Here is a 25,181-nt window from a genome sequence, read left to right on the forward strand (position 1 = left end):
TTTTGGCTTAATTTGAGGTAAGGGTCTCTAATTCATATTTTTCTTGTTTCCTTGTGAATTTTCCCTTAATATTTGTTACAAAGCATGTTTAATTTTGAGTTAATTTCCTTAAGAATGATGTAAATGTTGTACATGAAGTCCATGACTATATGTGTTAATTGAGTTGTATGAAAAATACGCCTATGTGTTAATTTCGGTGCCTAAGTGTTTTTATTTATTTTTTATTTTTTTATTTTATTTTTTATTTTATTTTATTTTTTATCTTCCTAGAGATGGATATGTGGAAGCATGTTAAATTAAGTGGTAGAAATATTTAATTTGAGTTGATTGCTTTAGAAATGATATTAATATTGTAGATGAAAAATATGATTATGTGTAGTAATTAAATTGTATGAAAAGCATGCCTAAATGTTAATTTCCATGCCAAGGTGTTTATTATTTTGTTAGAAATTTCTATGTGGAAGCATATTTAAGTAGAAATTCATTTATTTTCGTAGTAATGTCAAAGTATGTGGCATGCATTCATAACATTGGGCATGGAAAAAGGGCAAAATGATTTGAAGTGAATGAAAAAGGGATTTTTGGGACAAAGTTTTGATTAATGTGATTTTTATAAAAACCCGGTCACCTCGGAGTCACCAAAGGGCCGTGGTGTTAATGTAACCAAGAGGGAACTAGGGAAACACCCTAGCATGGTTGAGCTATTTGGGTCTTAAATGACACCGTGGGGGTACCAAGGGTCTGGGATAGTAGCCAATCCTTCTCTCGTGTCGCTGTAGAGTCACCAAAGGACGGGTTTTATTAACAGTTTGAAAAGCGATGGATTTGAGTTTTGAAAATGGGGAGCGACATACATGACATTACATATCATGGTGTGGCATATTTGCTATCTTTTGTATATTTGCTACACTTTTGTAAAGTCTCAAAACCATAGTGAAGTGTATGCATTTTGCAAGCCATGGTCATGTATTGTAAACTATAACTCTTGTCGATATTTTGAGGGGAAGTGAGACTATGTAAATATTTTGTGTTGAATGTAATGATGATGATGATAGGCCATCTTGAGGAGATTGTTGATGTGGTTGTTTTGGGAATTTATTATATGTTTTTTTTTACAGCTTGGATAAGTTTTGAAGGGCCAAGAAAGGCCATTGCATTTTTTTATTTTTTTATTTTTTTATTTAAGCAAGTTGTTGTAGGTCCCTTTTAAACAGAGGTCATGCCGAATTTTTTTGATAATTGGTATTCAGTTTAGGATCGTTACATAATCCTAGGCCAAAGCCCACCTATTGTTCTTTGGGCTGGATTGGGCTAGATTATAATAGTTTGAAATCTCTTTATTTTCCAACCTATTGATCTGAAGCCCAAAAGTGGAAAATAAGCAAGACTTTCAATATTCAGTGGGCCCAATTCAAGAGTGAATTACAGATACAACATGGCTATATGTTTTGGCTTTAAAACTTGTCATTAGAAGGTCTGGTACAATATCATTATTTTCGAGTATTTTTTTCAACGACTGTGGTGTCACGTGTTGTAGAAGAAGAATTGAAAATGGAATGTGATTTTACTACTAAAAAGGTTCCTTTTTTAATATATATATATATATATATATATATATATATATTTATTTTCATTTTTATTATATATTTATTCATTTTTGAAGGGCTTCTTCCACCATGTTAAGTAACACATATTTATTTTATTCCACATATTGTGATTGGTATGACATAGTGTGTGTAACAACCCAAACCCGGGGTCCGGTCACTAACCGAGTCCTAATCCGACCTGGGTACAGCCAACTGTAAAATGGTCATTTTGACCAATGCAGTGTACTAAAGGTCATAATGACATCATATTGGTCATTAATAATCAAATTGTTTCACTTACAGATGATAGAATTAACCCGTCCTTAAATCGGTCCACTTAGGGTTACAAGGGTAAATTGGTTTTTTTGGATCATGCGAAGCATTGGGAACCTTACAACTGCAATCTAAGTCATATCTAGTCACTTAGATTCATTTTTAAATGAAAGGAAACAACTTGGTTCGATGTTACCCGTTTTAGGGCTAAAACGGGTAAAAATGTCATTCCGGCCCAATTCGCTCCTATTCCGATGGGTCCATAGTGATCTAAGCCCCTTAAATAACTTGTAGGACCCATAAGTTGAAGCTTGGGGCCAATGGAAAACTTTCAAAAAAAACAATGCCTAATTTCTAATACAGAGTGCTCTATCGACATCCTCAGAGCGCTCAGAGGATGCCACGAGCACCCTAGTGCACGCCCCTAGCACTCGGTGGACACCCTCAGAGCGCTACGTGTTTAATGTTTGTGATATATATATATATATATATATATATATATATATATATATATATATATGTGAGGTAGTAAATTTAAAAAAAAAAATGGAAGAGAAAAGTCAAAGGAAAAAGGTTTTTGGTTGTGGGACCCACCACTAATTTTTTTTATTTTTATGTGGCCAGGAGGCCATGTTTTTGGCCTCACTTCTTATTATTTTCTCCTTCTCCCGTAAGCCTTCTCATTCTCTTCTCTTTTTCTTTTTTCTTTCTTCTCAAATTTCAAGTTTTGATTAATCCCCAACTGTTAGGAGATTTTTGGTGTTGTTTGCGGTAAAACAAAGCTCTCAGCGAGATCTACGCATGGGTGTAAGCAATTTATCATTTGGTGCACCCTAGGAAATTCGAAATCTAGGGTTCAAATTGGGGGTTTTCATCATTTTGAGGTAGGGGTGTTCTAAATCACAATTTCTTTGATTTTTTGTGAATTTTCCCTTCTAAAGTTGGTTATAAGCATGCTTAGTTTTAGTTATTTTAAATATGGTGATTGTATTTAGTTGTGTGCATGATGATAAGTGATGTGGCGTGTTAAATTGAGCCTATGAACTTAATTAATTTGTTGTGATGAAAAGCATGCTCAATTAAAAGAAGTTGTATGTATAATGTTTGCTAATTGCTATGTAAAATTGGGATTATTAGTTATGGAAATAAATGTCAAATTGGGTTTAATAGTTGTGGAAATAAATGTAAAATTAGGATTATTAGTTGTGAAAATAAATGTTTAGAATTTCTTCTCAAAATGTGAATATAACGTTGATGGAATGTGTAGAATTTAATTGTTAGAATTGCGAATTGAAAGTATGTAAAATGCCATGATTTGGAAATATGAGAATGCGATATTGTGTGAAAATTTATGTTTTAAACATGCTTAAATGATGTGGATGATATGTATGACATTTTTATATTGTCATGGCATTGAAAAAAATTGCATAATTCATGCATTGCCATTGGGAAAGTAAAGGGAAAAGTTTGTTTTAAAAATAAATGAAATTGTTTTGGGAAAAGTTTTTGAAAAGTGTTTTCAAAAATTGGACACCTAGGAGGTGCCTAGTGGTCAGTGGTGTTAGTGTGGTCTAGAGGGAAGATAGAGAGAGACTCTAGTGTGGTTGAGCTACCTAGGCCCAGACGACGCCATGGAGGTGCCATGTGGTCGGGGAAAGCTAGCTTACCCTCCCTTCGTGACGCCTTGGAGGTACCTTGGGTCGGATCACACTAATGGTTTGGAAGTTGAAACGGTATTGTTTCGGAAATGAGGAGTGACATTGCATGGCATGGCATTGCATTGGCATATATTGTATATTTGGTAGTTAAACGACTTGCGTATGTATTTGTTGATTATTATCGTTACTTTGCTTGTTTTTCCCGGGATATGATCCAGTTCTCTCATATCTTATTCATTGTATGGATTCATGGGGTTGTAAGAGATGTGTCTTAGACACTTCCTACTGAGCTTTATGCTCACCCCATCATTTTAACATTTTTTCAAGTCACGGGAAGGAAGTGGCGAACGACGTTCCTCCACAGGTTTTGATGGGTTAATGGACTGTTTGACCTATTTTGTAGTTATGATCTCATTTTATTATTATTATTATTATTATTTATAAACCCTGGGATGACACATATATTATGTATTGCCATAGGAAAGGATAATAACACCTTTAGTTGACCTCAGATTTGGGTAAGGACTCGTTTAGCGATTCGGACCCTTGGGTTCCGGTCGTTATAAATTTGGTATTAGAGCAATGGTTCAAAAACCAGTAGGACGATGGGTAGAGGCCAATCTATGGTTGTTTGGAGGTGGATTGCATTGTTTATATGCTTATGTGTTAAAGTGTTTTGATAAGCGCCGAATATTGCATATTCAAGCGCCCTTATTTGCATTAGTTAAGTCCATTAGTTGATCATATTGTATATATTAGCTTCACTTGCATTTTTTTTTGTTTACTTTTAGGTTAGTTCCCCAAAGATAGTTAAAAGTGCGGTTTTAATGAATTCTTGAAGAATCAAAGCATATCGTTACCGGGGATCTTCATTTTGGCCAAGCCTGTGACCCATTAAACTCATGGTTATCCCTGCAAAAAGCACTAAGGACAATGGTTGCACCATCAGGCCAAACAGAGCTCATTTCAAGAAGCAAAGTGAGGAATCAAAGCTATAACATTGTGGGAGCCCGCCAAACCCTTGCGAGCGCCCACCAAATGAGGCAGAATGTTTCCAAAGCTGCGGGCCCCTGCCGAATGCCACTAACCAAGCCTCAAATGCCTCTGCGACAACCCGCAGGCTCCCACCCTACGCTGCGGGCGCCCGCTATTCTGTAGACAAGAGAGTATGGCCCTCTTTATCTCACCTAATGTTATCCCCTTAATTGGAGGGATTGCTCTGCACTTATTTAGGAGTTTTGGACCATGAAAATGGAGTTATTGGATGGCTATGGTTGATTATTAAGGGCTTGATTCAATGTAATAAATAGATCTCATTTTGTAAGGGGTTCTAGAGAGAGAAATATTGAGTGTTAGAAGGTTTGAGTTGTTCTTGGCCTCTAGGTGCAAAAATGGAAGGTGTGGCCATCTCTTCTCCTTCCTCCTTTGCATCCATGGGTAACTAACTCATTTTCTAGGGAGGTGATGAAGCCCCTCCTTGTAAACATTCTCTAGTTTTGATTTTATTTTGGGGAATGATGTATATATGCAGTAGTTTTACAATCTAGAGCACTCATTTTGATGTAATGAACCTAAATTTATATAAATGATCATGTTGAATCTATTATCTTGTCTTAGATTTTATGTTCTCATGGTTGTATGGCTTGCATTTTTATAGTGACACTGAAAATGAGATTGTGAAATGGTTTTAAGGGTATGATTTATGAGAAACTTGTTAGCCCATAGTTTAGGGTCTCCCTTTAATGGATTAATCTTGACTCTTGACTTCATATGCTTCCATCATTTGATTGAGGGCTTGATAATCTCTAGCTTAGTGAGCATGTTTAAGGCTACACTCTAGTTTAGGTAGTTCAACCATGTAAAACTTTGATAGGTTATTCTTGCCTCTTAATTTCATGATTTTCTTGAAGATAATGTAGCAATTTTGTGTTGCTACATATCATGGCCATTTATATATGTTGTTTCCCCAAGTTAATCATATTTTAGCATGTTTATAGGGTTGGTAGTGGATTCACTTCCCTAGTCCTCTCTACTTACGTTTCACTCCTTTTAATCTCATTCAATTTATTGTCTTATGCACATTTTAATTCTAAGTCACCTAGTGACAAACCAAACAAAAACTCTACATAACCTTCATCAAACTAAGTGGTTTTAATGACCTAGGTTGCCATAAACTAGCAATCCTAGTAGTTCGACTTACCCGAACAATAGCTCTATTTTACAATGATTCGTGATATATCAAAGGGTTGATTATTATTGAGATCTTCAACTAGAATGATCAATTTTTTGTGCCGTTGCCAGGGATTGCTAACGCTTATGTAACCGAGGTTCAAAGATTAACTTTGGTTTGATTGTGATGAGCGCTGAAAGGTACACTTTTAAACCCCTTAAGCTTGAGTGTTCTAGGACTTTTATATATCTTATTTTCCCGTTTCAGTACTTATTTGTGTTTTTGTCTATTTCAGGTCAATAATGTTAAAATGGGCTAAAAATGGTTTCTTAAAGCCTTTTTGGAGTCAAACTAAGTCTTAGTGATGATCCGGAGCAAAAAGAGGACGATTTGAAGCAAAAAGAGGCTGAGGCAGAAAATCTGTCAAGTTGGATCCATCCAACTCTCAAGTTGGATCCATCCAACTTTCTGAGAAAAATTGGATCGATCGAAAATCAAAGTTGGATCGATCCAACTTTCTGAAAAACTTAGATCGATCAAAAATCAAAGTTAGATCAATCCAACTTTCTGAAAAAGTTGGATCGATCGAAAATCAAAGTTGGATCGATCGAACTTTTACTGGCAGCGAGCTATCTTATTCCGTGCGTGCCCAAAAGTCCACCTATCACATAGTACGGGATTAGATATTTTTGGGCCTATATTCCTGACTTAATAACTAAGAAAAGGATCTTCTATATAAAAAGAAGTGACCCATTTGTAAAGGAGTTTTTTATCTTTTTATTTTTTACATTGTATTTTTTATTTCTCTCTCTAGTAAAGTTAGAGATTAGGGTTAGAAGAAAAGAAGGAAGTGGAGGCACATCTCAAGACCTATCTCTAGACCCACTCTCTCTCCATCTCTAGAGCTTCAAAAAAGAAGAAGAAGAAGAGGAAAAAGAAGATGGAGCCATGTTTGAAGCTTGATTCCATGACCACATCCACCTCCTCCATAATTGGCTAGATCTATACTTAGGGCTTGGATGAGCCCTAAGTCTTGTGTAATCTAAACCCTTGTATTTCTATTTTTGGGTATTTATATATATTGTTGTGATTAGTATTCTAGCCTTGTGAATTTAATGAATCTTGGTATATTTCTATGATTTCTATGGTTTAATTCTTCCTATTAATTCTTTAGTTTATTTACATGTCTATGTGTGATTAAATTGGCAATTATTTCTTACATGATTCATATGGATTAATTATTTCTATTGATTCTCTATTTGATTACATGTTGTCTTATATGTGATTATTTTGGGAATTAAGCTCTACAGTGGATTCTCTATATTAGTTGCATGTCTATGTGTGATTAATTAAGGATTTAGTGACGGCTAAGCATAGGTTTTCATTGAATGGGTTTGTCAATTAATTTGATGGTTTATACTTATGCTTGATGGGTTGTTCTACAATTTAATTCATGCTTGTAGGTAGGTAGACAATCTATGCTTGCTTAGATATTCCATGGCTTATTGTTGCTATTTCCATGATTCTCTAGATTGATGTGTGCTACAATTGTTGCTACTGAGATGGGTCATGCTTAAAATTGATGGGTTGTGCTACACTTAGTTTAGGTAAACAATTCATACATAAATTAGATGGTCAATGCTTAATATTGCAAATTCTATGATTCTCTAGATTGATGTGTGCTACAATTGTTGCTACTTAGATGGGTCATGCTTAAAATTGATGGGTTGTGTTACACTTAGTTTAGGTAGACAATTCATACATGAATTAGATGGTCCATGCTTAATATTGCCATTGGTAGTCGCATTTTATTCACAACAATGTATTCCCCATTAATGCAAAACAAGTGGTTAATTACATGAGTTTAGTGGTGATTCCAACACCTTATGACCTCTCTTCATATCTCTTAAATCCCTATCTCTAACTAGTTTACTTTACTTGCATTTTAATTTCATTTCACCTTAGTTTAATCAAATCAATCTCTCTCTTTGAAATCTTGTGATACATTAGAGTCAAAGTTAAATTCCAACACGTATAATCCCTTGGGACGATCCCTACTCAATCTTGCTACGTTAGGAGTAGTGTTGGTAGTGGTTTTTATAAATTTAAGCTTGACCCAAAAGGCTTTTCTTGAACCGCATATTCACTACATCAATTTTGACGTATACAAGCGGCCTCGTCAAATTTTGGCGCCGTTGCCAGGGATTAACGGTTTTGTTGGAATTAAACTAAACAATAGTGTTCATTTGATTGCTTCTATTTTTATTTTATTTTCCATTGTATATTCTTTTCTCTTATTCTCATTATTATTTGTTCAATTAGGTACTTGACTATAAGGAAGGCAAACTTTGGAACTTGAAGCAATAATTGGAGCTTAAAGCTAATATTAAAATTTGAAGTTGCTTAAGGACCATTGTGAGCAATTCTTGGAACTCTTGTATTTTAATTGTATCACTTCTTTGAATGCTTGTGATAGCCCTTGTTGAGGCTCATTATATTGCTTTATCTTTGTCCAAGCATAGGCCCTTGTTGAGGCTATTATTTGTTGCATTTGGATTTTGAATGTGGATGGAGCCAATGTTTGATCCAAGTTTGGGGGGGAAATTACATCCCTTCACCTTATGCCCCTCCATCATATTTTAATCCTTATGAGATTGAGTCTAATTCATTTCATGCATCATCTTATTATGGACTTGATCACTCATTTAATCCTTCCTATGACTATTGCCCTCCACCACCATTTTATGATGAACCAATTCCACCACCTTCTTGGTACTCACCCGGATTTGAAGAAAAAGTATTAGCTTTACTTGATATGCATATTTCACAAACTCCACTTATTAATTCTCATTCTCGAACTTTAGCCAAGCTTGAAGCTCAAGTTGAGCAAATTGCAAGTATTCTTTCTCGTCAAGAGGAAGAGGAAGAGGCAAATGAAAAAATGACAAGAACTTCAATGTATATAGATGAGGATGATGAGAGTGAAGAGGATGAGACAAGTGAGCTAATGCCTAATACTCTATCTTGTATAGAGGAGGAAGTGGCAAATGAGTTAGTAACTAATCCAATAGAGCATAATATGATTAATGAGGACTTTCCTTGCTTTGATTATGATTTTATCTATGACCTTGCTACTTTAGAGAGTGAGGAGATTTTATTTATGACATTAAGGTAGGAGAGGAAGAAGAGGAATTTGTTGAAGAGGGCCTTCCTTCTATTATCTCTAATGACCCTCTTAAGACATGTCTTTTTGAAATGTATAAAAATTGTGGTTTTAACCTTGAAAGCTCAAAAAATGAAGTGAACTCTCTAATGGACTCCTTAGCTAACTTGGAAGGTAAAGAGATGGTGATTTTTTAGGAGGAGAAAAAGGATAAAGAGAAGGTGTTCCTTGATATTCCAAATGAGTCTTTGAAAGACATTGACTTGCCAATTCACAAAGGAAGTGATTCTTTAAATACACTTCAAGAGTACAAAATTAAGGCAAGGCTAACCATAATTGATTTTGTTTTCAAGACCGTGGATGAAAGGAACGAAATTAACTCTTTCATTTCTTTTCAAGTCATTCTTTTGGAGGATGATTTCATTGTCATAAGTGAGGCATCAAATGAGAAAATGCAAAAGAGGGTCAATAAGGATGTTTCATATCCAGTTTTTGATTCGTTTGATTAGTGAGTTGACCCAACGTCTTGCTAGAGACGTTAAATACTAGTATTCGTAGAGTTTCACAACTCTATTCCTCCCTCATTTTTTTTTGTTTTTCATTTCTTGCGAATTCTAGATATTGGCTTTGGGTTCATATACATTGCTAGGAACTGTGATAAGGATTGCATGCACTTTCTTGTTGAAATTGAGCATTTTATATAAGTTCGATCGATCTCAAATGAGAGTTCGATTGATCGAACTTTATTCCTGCAGCAAACCTGCATCCAAATCACTCTCTGTCTCATTAATCCAAGGAAAATTTAGGATCTCAGTTCTTTGTTAGATTGATCAGAAGACCTTCGATCGATCCAAACTCCAAGTTCGATTGATCCAAACTCCAAGTTCAATCGATCTTGAGTTCCCACACTAAGAAAAATTTTGAGCCTCCATCAACCTGCATATTTCAGCTCTCTATCAGATCGATCGAAAACATTCCTAGATCGATCTAAAGTTCTTCGATCAGTCTAACTTCATTATTGAGTCAATCTTGAGATTCCATACTCAGAAAAAATTTCAAAGCACTGCAAATTTCATACTCTCTATCCCATCGTGCGAGCATAGATCGATCACAGCTTTGCCCCTTTGACTTTTTGACTTTTTCCTTTTTCTATTTTTATTTTATTTTTTTCATTTTCTTTTTCCAAAAAGAAAAAAGTTTTAAAATTTGTTAAAAATACAAAAATATTTTTGTTCAAAATATTTTATTTTCGAAAACTCCAAAAAGATTTTTATTTTCATTTTTACTTTTATTTCCAAGATTTATTTTTATTTCAAATAAAAAAAAATCCCAAAAACATTTTTCTTTTATTTTATTTTCCTTTTATCTTATTTCCAAAAATATTTTGTTTACTTTAATTTTTAATTTTTAATTTTTAATTAAAAAAAATATATATCTTTCTTTGCATTATTTATTTCTTTGCATTTTTACTTCTTGCATTGTTATTTACTTGCCTTCTTATTTTTGTTTGTGTATATATTTGTTTTGTCTAAATAAAAGAAAAATAATAAATAAAAGAGATGGTTATCAAAGAAGCATTCTGTCTTGCTAGAGACGTTAAACTTAGCACCCATTTTGCATAGTTCTTGCATTTTTCGTTTTTCTTTGTACTTAATTCTAATAAAATAAAATAAAATAAAATAAAGGTATTTATTTTCAATTTTCATTATTTTGTTCTTGCATCCTTTTTTACTTTTTAGTTTTCAGTTCTTGCATTGTATAAATTCTTTCATTATATTTTACCTTCTTTATTTTTCTTTTTGAATTTTGTTCATGCATTTTATTCTTTGTTTTTCTTGTATTTTGTATATACTTGTTTTCATTAAATGAAAAAAAATATAAAAAATTCATCATTGTGCCCTTATGTATATTCATGCATACTTTATGCTTTAGTTAAGACTTGATCTCATATCTCTTTTTCATCTTGTGCTATATTGTCTTGGAATGCTCGATTTGCTTATCTTATCCCATTTGATATTTGATGTGAGTTTGCTAGTGTGGTTATTCAAGTAGGTTGTTGATTCCGAGTTTGGGCGAGACGTTTTTCGAATTGGATCATGACCAGGCTTCATGTCTTTGCTACCACGGTATACTCTTTCCATCTTTTTCATTGTTCTCATTGCACATTGAGGACAATGTGTGGTTTAAGTTTGGGGGTAAAATGACTTTGTTGCATTCTAGTCAAAGTTGAACTTTAAATGCATGATTGAGATTGAAGATCTATGATTAGTGATGATTTTGATCTTTTGAGGACTATATTGCTTAGAATTTAAAAATTACTAGACTTGAGAGTCCAATACTCCTTGTATGCCTTGTGGATGCCATTTATGAGTAAATTTTTCAAAAAATTGATATCTTGCTTACACTTGTGATCCACATCATCTTGATTTTGTGATTGTTTTGAGATTCATTCTAAGATTCTACATTAGCACAGGCGCACACTAGCATTCATTTGTGGGGTACATGCTTTATTGATTATTGAATTGGTTATATCCCAATTGAGCTAGTAGTGCATTGAAATCTTTCATTCTTGATAAAGGTGGATAACAACCCATTTTCACTAAGTAGTCAGGATTCTAGCCTTATCAAGCATTTAACTTCTTACGCCGAAAGGTGGAGGGCCTGAACTCTAGGTTAATAACTGAACTTGAAAAAAAAAAAAAAAAAAAAAAAAAAAAAAAAAAAAAAAAAAAAAAAAAGAAGAAGAAGAAGAAAAGTTGCAAAAGTAATAAAAAAGTGAGGACTTCTCTCAAAAGGTGAGAAGTGGGAAATGATTAGATAGAGGTTGTCTCAATTTGTAGCCAAGTTAATTTGAGCTTCTAAGTCCGTAGGGGTGTTTGGACACCTAATGCCCTAAAGCCATCTGGTTTGGGAGTCATTGACCTAACGCTCGACCTCATGGATCGCTAGAAAGCTTAATAGATCAACACATTGCACCATACTTCCATCTTTGATCCTATTAAAAAAAATAATAATAAAAAAAAATAAATAAATAAATTTCTAGTGAAAAGAATAAGCGCACCTAGAACAATAAAGCTTTAATAAAAGGTCCACTTTTTGTCTTGATGATCGGTACTAGATTTGTGTGCTAGTTTGAGGGTAAGGATGTGATCATTTCTTTAGTTGGCTAAGATAGCAACATATTTCATGCCGGTCCACTCAAAAAGGATTCTAGAGTTGTTTTGATTTGCATGATCATTTTCTTGATGTGTGGAGGACCATATTTGCTTGCTTGATATTGAGATTTTGGGAGATTGTTTAGAAATGTTTGAAAAATTACATACTTGAGGTAGTTTTCTCCCGATGCTTGTTTGTAATATTGGTGCCTCTTTAGAAAGAATGAGCTTAATGTTTGTGGGTATCATTTCTGGAAACCCTCACGAGACTTCACTCGTCCACTAGGGGTAACCTAGGGGTTTAAAAGGCTTGTTGCATATGCTAAATACAATCGTGTTCCCTACAAAAGTGGCATTATACATTTATTGCTTTCCAGTTACAGGTGTTTACTTGTTCATTTCATTTCTTTACTTCGTAGTTCATTGCTAGGGACTAGCAATATTTAAGTTTGGGGGTGTGATGAGCGCTAAAAAGTACACTTTTAAACCCCTTAAGCTTGAGTGTTCTAGGACCTTTATCTATCTTATTTTTCCGTTTTAGTACTTATTTGTGTTTTTGTCTATTTCAGGTTAAGAATGTTAAAATGGGCTAAAAATGGTTTCTTAAGGCCTTTTTGGAGTCAAACTAAGTCTTAGTGATGATCTGAAGCAAAAAGAGGACGATTTTGGAGCAAAAAGAGGCTGATGCTGAAAATCTACCAAGTTGGATCCATCCAACTTTCTGAGAAAAGTTGGATCCATCGGAAATCAAATTTGGATCAATCCAACTTTTTGAAAAAGTTAGATCGATCGAAAATCAAAGTTGGATCGATCGAACTTTTACTGGCAGCAAGCTGTCTTATTCCGTGCGCGCCCAAAAGTTCACCTATCACATAGAACGGGATTAGATATTTTTTGGCCTATATTCCTAACTTAATGACTAAGAAAAAAACCTTCTATATAAAGGGAAGTGACCCATTTGTAAAGGAGCTTTTTATCTTTTTATTTTTTACATTGTATTTTTTATTTCTCTCTCTAGCAAAGTTAGAGATTAGGGTTAGAAGAAAAGAGGGAAGTGGAGGCACATCTCAAGACCCATCTCTAGACCCACTCTCTCTCCATCTCTAGAGCTTCAAAGAAAAAGAAGAAGAATAGGAAGAAGAAGATGGAGCCATGTTTGGAGCTTGATTCCATGACCACATCCACCTCCTCCATGATTGGCTAGATCTATACTTAGGGCTTGGATGAGCCCTAAGTCTTGTGTAATCTAAACCCTTGTATTTCTATTTTTGGGGATTTATATATATTGTTGTGATTAGTGTTCTAGCCTTGTGAATTTAATGAATCTTGGTATATTTCTATGATTTCTATGGTTTAATTCTTCCTATTAATTCTCTAGTTTATTTACATGTCTATGTGTGATTAAATTGGCAATTATTTCTTACATGATTCATATGGATTAATTCTTTCTATTGATTCTCTATTTGATTACATGTTGTCTTATATGTGATTATTTGAGAATTAATCTCTACACTAGATTCTCTATATTGGTTGCATATCTATGTGTGATTAATTAATGATTTAGTGATGGCTAAGCATGGGTTTTCATTGAATGGGTTTGTCAATTAATTTGATGGTTTATACTTATACTTGATAGGTTGTCACATAGTACTAGAATTATTGAGACCGTAAATGTCAGATTCATTGAGAATTGTGAAGTCAGTAGGAGTGATAAAAATAAGAATGTGATTATTCAAGAACTTAGGGTATAAATTTCTTTACCCATAACTTCTAAGGAAATAATTATTCCTATAGTTGTTGAACCATATAACAACAAAGAATAATTGAACGACTAACAACTCCATGATGAGATTATCACCAATGAATAGATTGGAGAAGAACTACAAGGAATAACATTAAGACGTTATAAAAGAGAAATAAGATTTGCTATTTCGGATGACTATGTGGTATAATTACAAGAATCTGATTTTAATATTAGGATATATATAAGGATCCGACTACATATTCACAAGCCATTAACAGTAATAATTTTACTAAATGGATTTATGTCATGAATGAAGAGATTATAAAGAAACCTTCTCTACAGTATCTAAGAAGGATTCTCTTAAAATATCATGGCATTAGTAGCTTATTATGATTTAGAGTTACATCAAATGGATGTGAATACAACTTTTATGAATGAGAGTTTAGAAAAAGGAAGTCTATATGAAACAACCTGAAGGCTTCACATTAGAGAGTAATGCCATAGAGTGTGTTCTGGCACATCCACTAGGATCTATTTTATATGCATGAAGTATGGCCAAGGGCGAAATGGTCATTTAAAACCATTTCATAAATTTTGGTTTTCACATTTTTCATTTCAAGTTCATTTTTGCCTTTTCGGCCGTTGGGGGGTCAGATTTTGACTCGGCCATTTTCGGGAGCTGCAGACCATTCCCGCACGCTCAAAATCACCATTTACGTCTGTATGCATGATCATTTTTATAAAAAAAAAACCTCTTCCTTTGTGAAACGAGCCTCCGGTGGACTCGTTTCACACTTTTTTGAAAAATATTGTTTATGGGCATTTTGGGGATTTCCTTTGGAAAATAAATTCCGTTCTCAACTCTATCGCATAGAAAAAGTGATTTTAGGGGGATTTTCTTCACGACATTTTTTCAAAAAATGTCATCTTGATCTCGAAAATCGCATTCTAAACTCATTTTCCTACATTTTCTACTGTTTCTGCTGAAATTACTATTTCTACCCAAGTTGAACCGGTTCAAGAAGGTTGAACGGGTTCAAGAGTCAGTTTTTGGTCCAGTATAGGTGTACTGCCCATGTTGAACCAGTTCAAGGGGGCTGAACCAGTTCAAGTCTTCCAATTTTGTGTTGTAGGTTCAGCCTTAGTCTTCCAACTTTGAACTAACGTAACTCTTTTATTTTAACTCCAAATTGGTCCGTTCTTGAGTCTAAATTGACCGTGTCAAATTAAGCTTTCCAATGGTACCAATTTCAGTTTCATATTCTTCTCGAGATTTGGGCATGAAATCAGTGTATATATAGAAAATATATACATATATATACATCTATATGAAAACCGAGAAGGATGGAGAGATTCATACCTTTTTGATGTAGAATCGAAGCCTAAGATGACGAAGATGAAGAAAGGGATGAAATTTAAGAGATTTTGGGAGAGATTGGAGGCAAGAAGACCAAAGGCACGAGGGTTTCATCTGTGGCTTGAGGGTTTTTTTTTTAATATTTTAAAGTACAGAGGCTCGAGCCTCAAGTGTAAGGCTCGAGCACGGCCACTGCAAAACCCTATAGTTAATGATGATGAAAGGCTTGAGCTTGAGGTACTGATGCTCAAGCCTGTAGTAGCTGATGCTCGAGCCCCAACTTTCAGGCTCGAGCATTGTGACAAATTTTTTTTGGATTTGTGGATGTTTTCAATTTTTATTTTCTTTTCCTTTTTCAACCTAAAACTAGACTTTAAATAAAATAAAATAAGCCTAAAAATTACTAAAACCTAAAAAAAAAAAAAATTAAATCACAAATGAAAATAAAGATGCAATAAAACTACGGTACAACATATAAATGCTAAGTTTAACGTCAATAGCTTGACGAAAATTTGACCTCTCTCGTCTAAGTAAATAAGATCATGAAGTTCTACTGCCTCAACTGTGCCTCTGCACACTACCCTCTATGTAGGGTTTAAGTCTCTATCCATTGACCTTGGACAGTTGTCCAGTTTTGCAATCTTATATCTCTATTGCACCATAAGGTGTAACAGAAATAATCATGTATGGACCTTCCCAGTGTGACTTTAACTTACTAGGAAAAAGTTTTAGTCGTGTATTAAACAACCAAACCTTCTTCTCAGGCTCAAACATCTTATAGAAGATATGCTTATCATGAAATGCCATAGTCTTTACTTTGTAAACCTCAGCACTTTCATAAGCATTATTACGTAATTCTTTAAGCTCAGTTAATTGAAGCTTCCTGTTAGAACCAGCAGATGTCATATCGAAGTTGAGCTTTTTTATGGCGAGAAAGCTCTCTGCTCTAACTCTACAGGAAGATGGCACCCTTTACTATAGACAAGACGGTAAGATGACATACAAATCCGAGTCTTATATGCTGTTCGATAAGCCTACAAAGCATCGTTCAGTCTAAAAGACCAATATTTACGATCTGGCTTAACCGTTATCTCAAGAATTCTCTTGATTTCAAGATTGGATATTTCTACTTGGCCACTCGTTTGGGGATGATAGGCAGAAGCAACTTTATGAGTGATGGAATATCTTTGGGCCAAGGTACGGAAGTACCTATTACAGAAGTGAGTACCATGATCACTAATAATAGCTCGTGGCATACCAAACTGACTAAAAATGTTCATTTGAATGAACTCAACCATAACTGGGTGATCGGCGGTTTTAATACCCACTACTTCAACCCATTTAGAAACATAGTCAACAGCCACAAGAATGTACTCATTTTTATTAGACAGAACAAAAGGACCCATGAAACCAATACCCCAAACATCAAAAACCTCAATAACTAAGATTGGAGTCAAGGGCATCATGTTCCTTCTAAAATTGATCATAATTGCTAATATCTAAGGCATGACCTACAGAATAAATATGAATCTTGAAAGAGTGAAGGCCAAAAGAAACCACATTGAATAATTTTAGCTATAGTTTTCTTTGCACTGAAATGACCTCTGCATGCCAAACTGTGACAGAAGGTCAGAATACTATGAAACTTACTCTCAGGATCATATCTACGGATGATGTAATCAGCACAGTATTTAAATAGCTGGGGATCTTCCCAATAGTACATCCTAATTTGGGAGAAGAATAGATCTTTTTCCTGCTTTGACCAAAATAAAGGAATTTTGCCTATTACGAGGTAATTCACAATATCATCAAACAAGGCAAATCCTTATGAGAAACCTCAAACAGTTATTCATCTGGGAAGGAATCACAAACTGGAAGTGAAGTTGAGGTATCTGTAATCAGAATTCTAGAAAGATGGTCAGCTACAACATTCTTTGACCCTTTCTTATCCCGGATTTCATAATCAAACTCTTGAAGCAAGAGGATCCATCGAATCAAATGGGGTTTGGTTTCCTTTTTAGAAAGAAGATGTTTCAAAGCAGAATGATCAGAATAAACTATGACTTTGAAACCTAATAGATATGATCTGAATTTGTCCAAAGTAAAGACAACTGCAAGTAACTCTTTTTCAGTAGTGGTATAATTCAATTGCGCATCTAAAAAAGTTTTGCTCACATATTAGATAACATGAGGAAGCTTATCCACTCTTTGTCTTAAGACAGCACCTATAGCATAGTCAGATGCGTCACACATAATCTCAAATGGAAGAGCCCAATCCGGAGGATTCATGATAGGAGCTGAAGAAAGAAGAAAGCGAAGCTTTTAGAAAGCTTCAAGGCATGACTCATTAAAGACAAAAGGAGTGTCCTTTGCTAGTAGATTACATAAAGGATGGGAAATTTTGCTAAAATCTTTAATGAAGCGTCGATAGAACCTGTCATGTCTAAGAAATGATCTCACTTCCCTTACGGAGGTAAGAGGAGGCAATATGGAGATCAAATCTACTTTAGCTCTATCAACTTTAATACCTCTCTCTGAAATGATATGTCCTAAAACAATACCCCCTTCAACCATAAAATGGCTCTTCTCCCAACTAAGAATAAGATTGGTTTCCCTACAACGCTAAAGCACTAGGGAAAGATTTTGAAGACAGTCTTCGAATGTGGACCCGAAAACAGATAAGTCATCTATAAAGACTTTGAGAAACTTTTCAACCATGTTTGAAAAGATAGACATCATACACCTCTGGAATGTTGCTGGCGTATTACACAATCCGAAAGGCATTCGTCTATATGCAAACGTACCGAATAGACAAGTGAAATTAGTTTTTTCTTGATCCTTAGGATCAATGGCCACGTAATTATAGCCAGGATATCCGTCTAAAAAGTAATAATAGCTCTGGCTAGCTAATCGCTCTAGAATCTGATCAATGAATGGAAGTGGAAAATGATCTTTCTAATATCGGAGTTAAGTTTCAGTAATCAATACACACACGCCATCCAGTGGTGATGCGCTGTGGCACTAATTCTCCCTTAAAATTCTCAACTACTATAATACCTGTCTTTTTAGGTACTACCTGAATAGGACTTACCCACTTGCTATCTGAGATAGGATAGATTATTCCCGTATCTAGCAACTTCACAACTTCCTTTAAAACTACCTCCTTCATATTAGGATTCAATCTTCATTGGAGTTCCCGAGATGTTCAAAAATCCTCATCCAAATGAATATTATGCATACAAATTGTGGGGCTAATTCCTATCAAATCAGCAATACTCCACCCAATAGCCTCTTTTTTTGCTCAAGAACTTTTAAGAGACTACTTTCTTGAAAACTTGTAAGATTGGAAGTAATGATCACCGGGAGGGTGTCATTTAAACCTAAGAAAGCATACTTGAGCCATGATGGCCCTGGTTTTCAAGCCAGTGCGTCTTGTGATGAACTGTAGTTTGACCCGATAACGAATCCGAAATGCGGAAGTGAAAACAGAAAACAAGTCTTTAGGGATGTACAACATCCCTAGGACACCAAACTGACCTTTCATAAGGTCACAGAACTCCACGACAACCGACGCGGAAGAAAAGAATAGAAAAAAATGACCAAATAAGCCCCCAAGGGCAAAATAGTCTTTTACATGGAAATGACGTCCCTAAAATGTATATCATTCCTGAGACACATCCATGACATCCCATAAAGTCACGGAACTCAAAAGAGAGTAGCGGAAGCAGAAAGTAAGAAAAAACTGGACAAAAAATAGCCCCAAGGGCAAAATAGTCATTTCTAAAAATATGGATTCGGGAGTCACCTAGCACACCGCTGGAAAGACAATGACAAACTAATCAAGATGGACTCAAGAATCACATGATTCGGAGTCCAAACAAAGGAAAAATAGCATGACGAAGAAAAATGAGCAGTTAAGGCTAAAAGGGTAAACTGGTAATTATTCAAGAAGATCTGGGTGCAACCGAGTATACCGTTGGAAAGACAGCAAAAAATTAGTCAAGTTTAAAAAAAAGTTTACTCGATTTGGAGTGCGGATGAAGGAGAACGAGCGAAATAAAAAATCAATGTCACGACGTCGAGACGAGACACCATGAGCACCTCCTGAGTATCTCACGAGCATCCTGACAAGCACCATGACATGCTAGGAAAAAAAATAAAAAATAATAATAATAAATTCAGCAAGAATTGAGAGCAAAAACGAGGTCCAAAATGAATTTTTCTGAAAAAACATGAAGAAGAAACCCCCTAAAATCAAGTTTTCTACCCGATTACGTAAAAGGAAACGAAAAAAACTCACTGTGAAATTCCCAAAATGCCCCTAGATCCGAAGAGGTTAAGAGGGTCAAAAAGCTGTTACAATAACTATCCACATCTGAAAGCAAAAACGAGCTATGAAACGAATTTTTCTGAAAAAACATGAAGAAGAAACCCCCCCGAAATCAAATTTTTTACTCAGCTACGTGGAAGAAAATGAAAAAAAACACACTGTGAAATGTCCAAAATGCCCCTAGATCAGTAAAGGCTTAAAAACTCAAAAATGCAACTTTGCCCCAAGATGCATTTGACCCTAAATGCATTTCTAGGTTGAAACGAATGTGCACACAAGTGTAATAAATGATTATAAGCGCGCGGGAATGGTCTGCGGCTCCCGAGAAGCCTCGACTCAAAATCCGACCCCCCAACGGCCAAAAATGATAAAAATGAACTTGGAATCGGAATTTTGAAAACTAAAAATATAAAATATAGTCAAATTACCGTTTGGCCCTTGGTCACACTTCATACAAGATTAATGAGACTCTATGAAAGAATAAAAACGGAATTCCCACACCCGATGCAAAAGTAATGAAGTAATGAGTTATGAATTTTCAAGATTTTCATAACATTTCATGAAATCAAGAATTACATAAGATGCAATATAATTGTCATTGGCCTCCGGCCTCATCTCACACAAGTTAAATACATCGTAAAAGGTGTACTTATGTACACATTACATGTATGGAATCAAAGATACAAGTTTAGACATAAAAGGCTACAAAATGACATTTCATGCTAACATTTGCATGAAGTGGAAACTTAAAAGCTACAAGCCATCCAAGGAATGATGAGCATCATGTACCAAGTCTTCGTACCTGAAAAATGTCCCCATTAATTTTTGGGTAAGTAACATAAAGCTACTCATAGGAGATGAGCATGCATAGACCTAACATTTTACAATAATATCACCTTAAGGTGAAACATGTTAAAGGAGCTCATGCCACCTAATGTCTATGTCAAAGTAAGACTCAGGGAGCATCCTAAGCCACCTTAGAACATTTCTAGTATAAACCACATCATTCATACAATTTAACAACATAAGGGCATATAGTGTAACGCAACAAGACATAGGTATTCAAAGTTATCAACTTGTGACCTAAAATGAGAAAACAGCCAAAACGGTTCATGCCACCTAACGTCTATGTTCCAAATGAGTCTAAGAAATCATCCTATGCTATATTAAACAATTAATACCCAAATTATAATATGAATGCAATTTTAACTAACATTAGAACTTCTAATACAACGCATCAAGTCATAGATTATCAAAGTTAACAACTTGTAATCTAAACTACGGAAATAACAAGTTATGACAATTTAGTGCTATTAACTTGTATTAAGAAACAAGGCATGCAAATATACTAAGCACATGTATACTGCACCTAATTGAAATGTCAAACACCACATCACAAGCCATGAATAATCCTTATTAAACAACTTGGAATTGAATACAAAATCAAGTAGTGGCAGAAAGATAAGGACATACGGTCTCAATGACCAAGCAAGCTGATCTCGGGCTACTAGCCCGCAAGGTACTACTTATGCGCACTAAACCAGGAATCAAACCGTATATTGGTGTTTTAGGGTTACTAGCCCTCAGGGAACCACCCAGTGGGCACTAAATGTTATAGGGGGAGCTCTCATCCCCCGTACTAGAGCCATGCCTTAGCCGTAACATATTACAAAACCTTGTAAGCTTTCCTAAAATTAACAAGTTATGCATCAAGGTATAATACATATACATAATATATTAGCCAACTACCATGCATAAACAAGTCAAGTAAAACACACAATATTCATCCTATGTCTTCAAGCTACAATGGCATACAGCATGTCAAGTGTATAATGTGTATATAATTAAGTTAAACTATAACTTCTACTCATGGAATACTATAATGTAATCATACAACAAGTTCCAAATTTACAAGCTAAGCATGGAAATAACTTCAATACCTAATTACCTCAATGGAAGCATATAATGGGATTAAATAAAATTAAATAATTAAATTCTCAATATTACAAAGTAACTCCAAATATTCTAAAATTAATATAAGTTAAAGGTCATGGCAATGTCAAGTTTAATATCACATTACAAGTTATTTCTACCAAACTTACAACTAGGTAAATTAAACTCCATACAAGAAAATAATTAAATTAAAGTCTCCACACTCATTTAAATATTCTTATTTTCATATATGTTAAATAAACATATTAAGGCCTAATTTAATATCACATTGTAAGTTCATTCCAAGCTAGGTACAAGAATGTGAATTAAATTCCATACAAAGAAAATAATTAAATAAAAGTCTCAAAACTTATCCGATTATTCTCAATTTGATATACGTGAAGGAACTTGTCAAATAAATCGTGAATACCAAGTTAAAAACTTAATCAAGCTCATAGAACCATTGAATATGTTTTAATTAATTCCTTTAATTAAAATCTCTAAATTTTAAAACTCATCCAAATGCCCTCAAATTAAAGTATGTTATAAAACATGCCAAGACTTGATTCAATAGCCTAATACAAGTGATTTCCATGCAAGCTACAACCATAATAATTAAACCTTCATACAAGAAAAATAATAAATGAAAGGTTTCAAGATCTAATCAAATATTCCCGATTTAATATATGTGAAAGTATATGGCATGCACATCAATAATATCTAATCGAAAATCCAATGGAGTGAATAGTACACTTAGAATAAATTAATTAATCAAATTAATTAATTATCTCAAGATTTTAAAACATGTCCGATTACTGTCAAATTCACATATGTTGAAGAGTATGCTAGGGCCTAATACAATATGATATCACATATTGATTTCAAACTAGATAAGGCCACATGAACTAAATTTTCATTCAAGAAAAATATTAAATAAAACCTTCAATACTTGTCCAAATTCTCTTAATTTAATATATGTCAATGAACATATCAAGGGGTAATTTAATGTCATGCCAGATGTTTAAACCAAGCTATAACCAACCGGAAAAATCAAATCTCATACAAGAAATATAAATAATAAAGTTTCTAGATTTAATACATAGACATGTAAATGAGTTGTATAAGCATCAATAGCATGCAATACATCAAAAATATAAACTATAACACCCCCTACCTCAATTTGAAATGAAATCTCAAATCCCCACCGCAAGAAAAATGCTCCGAATCTGACGATACCGCGGGGTTATGTCGAGGACAACGAGAGGAACAACTTTAATCTTTGAGGTACCATGACAATTCAAACCCAAACTCGAAACCCAAACTCAAAAATGGTCAGAAATGGATTCTAATAAGGGGGAAAGGTGCGCGTCGTCAAGGCCTTCGATAAACGCTAAGGCACTACGACATTTTACACGAGAAAAGAAAGTGGAAAAGAATAAAAGAAGGTGATAGCCATGGATGCCAAGGATGGCCATCCAAGAGAGGGGAGGAAGATGATGAAAAGTGATTTTTTGACTTTAAGTCATTCTATTTATAGTAAACCCCTAAAACTGCCCCGAAAAGGCCCCGTCGGGTCCGGAAAAGTGGAATTTTAGCAAATGCGCTCAAACGGCAAAACTCCGTGAATGAAAAAAAACCAAAATGAGAAAATATGAACAACGGAAGATATAGTGTCAAAAACTGAGTCCCGAGCAGAGAGATATGCCCCCAACAAGTTCGACGTCAACCGAGGTCAGAAACCCTAAAACTAGAAAAAAAAATGACCAAAAGAAAATTCTAAGAGTTCACAACTCAACGAAATGTGAAAATGAATCCCGTACAAGGATTCAAGCTCAAAATGAGGTATTTTTGTAATAACTTTCGTTAATTGCACAATGGCTCCTCTAAAAAGGGTTAACTACAAAACTGCCCAGAATAAAAATATAAAGATATTTTCTTAAAAACCCCCGAGATAAAATATCTTCAAAAGATATTTAAAAAAAACACCCCAAGAAAAGAAAATATTTCTGAAAAACTATGCATCCATGCCCCTATGGACACCAGGAGCAACCAGAGTACTTTTTTACAAAAGTAAAGATACATATTTCATAGAAACCACTTAGAATAAAGGTATGTGAAGTCAAAAATCAACTCTGAGCAAGAAAAGTGAGGTTGTGCCAAAAAGTGACCAACAGGAAAAAGACTAAAATGAATAGTGTACGGGGACAAAGACGAAAAGTGAATAATGTCGAAAAAAACGAAAATATGGAAATGACTCGATCCTTAAAGGAAGTTGTCAATCTAAACGAAAGAGTCTGGGAACCCACTTCCAAGCACTCAAGACGACACCCAGTGACGAGAAACAAAACTCAGAAAAGAAAATTAAATAAAAAAAATTTATCCGTAAAATTTGAGAAAAAGGAAAGGGGGGAAAATGACCGGGTCATTACATGAGCTTTTCCGGTAGTGGCTTAAGCTCAAGCTTAGGTGGAGACTCTAAAGAAGGAATAGGCGAAGTACTAGAAAGTGGTAGAAGAGGCTCTAACCTAGATTTCCATGGATTAAAATCTATGATAAGAGTGGAATCAAGCAAAGAATTCACTTCAGCTACTGAAGAATCAATATCGAAATCTTCATAATTGAAGTGATTCAGACAAGCTTCTAAAAGATCCTTAGATAAAATAGTTGGGAGTGATTCCTCAACCAACTCATCAATAACATCAAGGAAGAAGCATTCACTATCATCATGGGGATGATGAATAGCATTGAAGATGTTTAACTTGACTTTCATATTTCCAAAAGATAAATCCATGGCTCCAGTTCTACAGTTAATGCAAGCATTCGCTGTAGCTAGAAAAGGTCGCCCAAGAATGACTGGAATATACTTTTTGGAATCGTGGACTAGTTCTGTATTAGAACTAGGAGATCGACCGAAAAATAGAACTTGTCCACTTTTATGAGTACATCTTCAACAATACCTCGTGGTTATCTGACATAACAGTCAGCAAGTTGTAGAACAACCGACGTAGGTTTTAACTCTCCCAAACCTAATTTCTCATACACCGAGTAAGGAATAAGATTAACACTTGCTCCAAGATCAAGAAGTGCTCGCTCTATCACATTATTTCCAATAATGCAAGAAAAAGTAGGAGCACCAGGATCTTTAACCTTTAGAGGAGTGTTGTACTTAAGAATAGCACTTACCTACTCAGTGAGACAAACATTCTTAGGAACTTGGCCGTTTGATTTTCTTTTAAGAGTGCATAAGTCTTTTAGAATTTTGGAATATAATGGAATTTGCTTTATAGCATCGAGCAGAGGAAGATTGATTTTGACCTGTTTAAAGACCTCCATCATATATTAAATTTTCTCCCTTTGTTTACCAAAGTGGAAGGGTTCCTTGAGATGTTCAAGATAAGACGCTTTTGGCTCATAAGCTGTCTCAGGGTTAGAAGTAGATGAAGAGGTGACTCTACCTTCAACTCCTTTTGTATATTTTGGAATAGCACTTGAGGAGACAATCCTTAGGAAGTGGATGATGAATGATAGGAACAATAGGAATCTTAAGCCTTTCTTTTTCCTCCTGTCCTTTTTCAACTTGGTTATCAACCACTCGACCACTCCTTAATGTAGTGATAGCCAGAACTTACTCATGATGAATACCTGAGGAATTGGTTTCATCAATCATGTAAGTCTGCCCTTTCGGGTCAGCTATTGGCTGACTAGGCAGCTTTTTATCCTCTCTTCGAGATAGAGTACTCACTATTTGCCCAACTTGTGCCTCTAACTTTGCTATGGCTTGAGAATGAGTATTAAGAAGTTGGGTACTGGCTT

General features: G+C 34.8%; 2 long non-coding RNA genes across 2 annotated transcripts; both read left to right on the forward strand.

Annotated features, from left to right (window-relative positions):
- Positions 1 to 5,374: 5,374 nt before the first annotated feature.
- On the forward strand, positions 5,375 to 6,788 carry LOC132306810 (uncharacterized). Its single transcript, XR_009482106.1, has 2 exons — positions 5,375 to 5,887; positions 5,983 to 6,788. It is a non-coding gene; the product is annotated as an uncharacterized LOC132306810 (long non-coding RNA).
- Positions 6,789 to 8,030: 1,242 nt separating this feature from the next.
- Positions 8,031 to 13,325, forward strand: LOC132306811 (uncharacterized). Its single transcript, XR_009482107.1, has 2 exons — positions 8,031 to 10,976; positions 12,575 to 13,325. It is a non-coding gene; the product is annotated as an uncharacterized LOC132306811 (long non-coding RNA).
- Positions 13,326 to 25,181: the final 11,856 nt, after the last annotated feature.

The sequence above is a fragment of the Cornus florida genome, unplaced genomic scaffold (genome assembly GCF_030987335.1).
Source record: "Cornus florida cultivar Cherokee Brave unplaced genomic scaffold, ASM3098733v1 CherokeeBrave_3.0.0_Hap2_Chr05, whole genome shotgun sequence".
NCBI lineage: Eukaryota > Viridiplantae > Streptophyta > Magnoliopsida > Cornales > Cornaceae > Cornus > Cornus florida.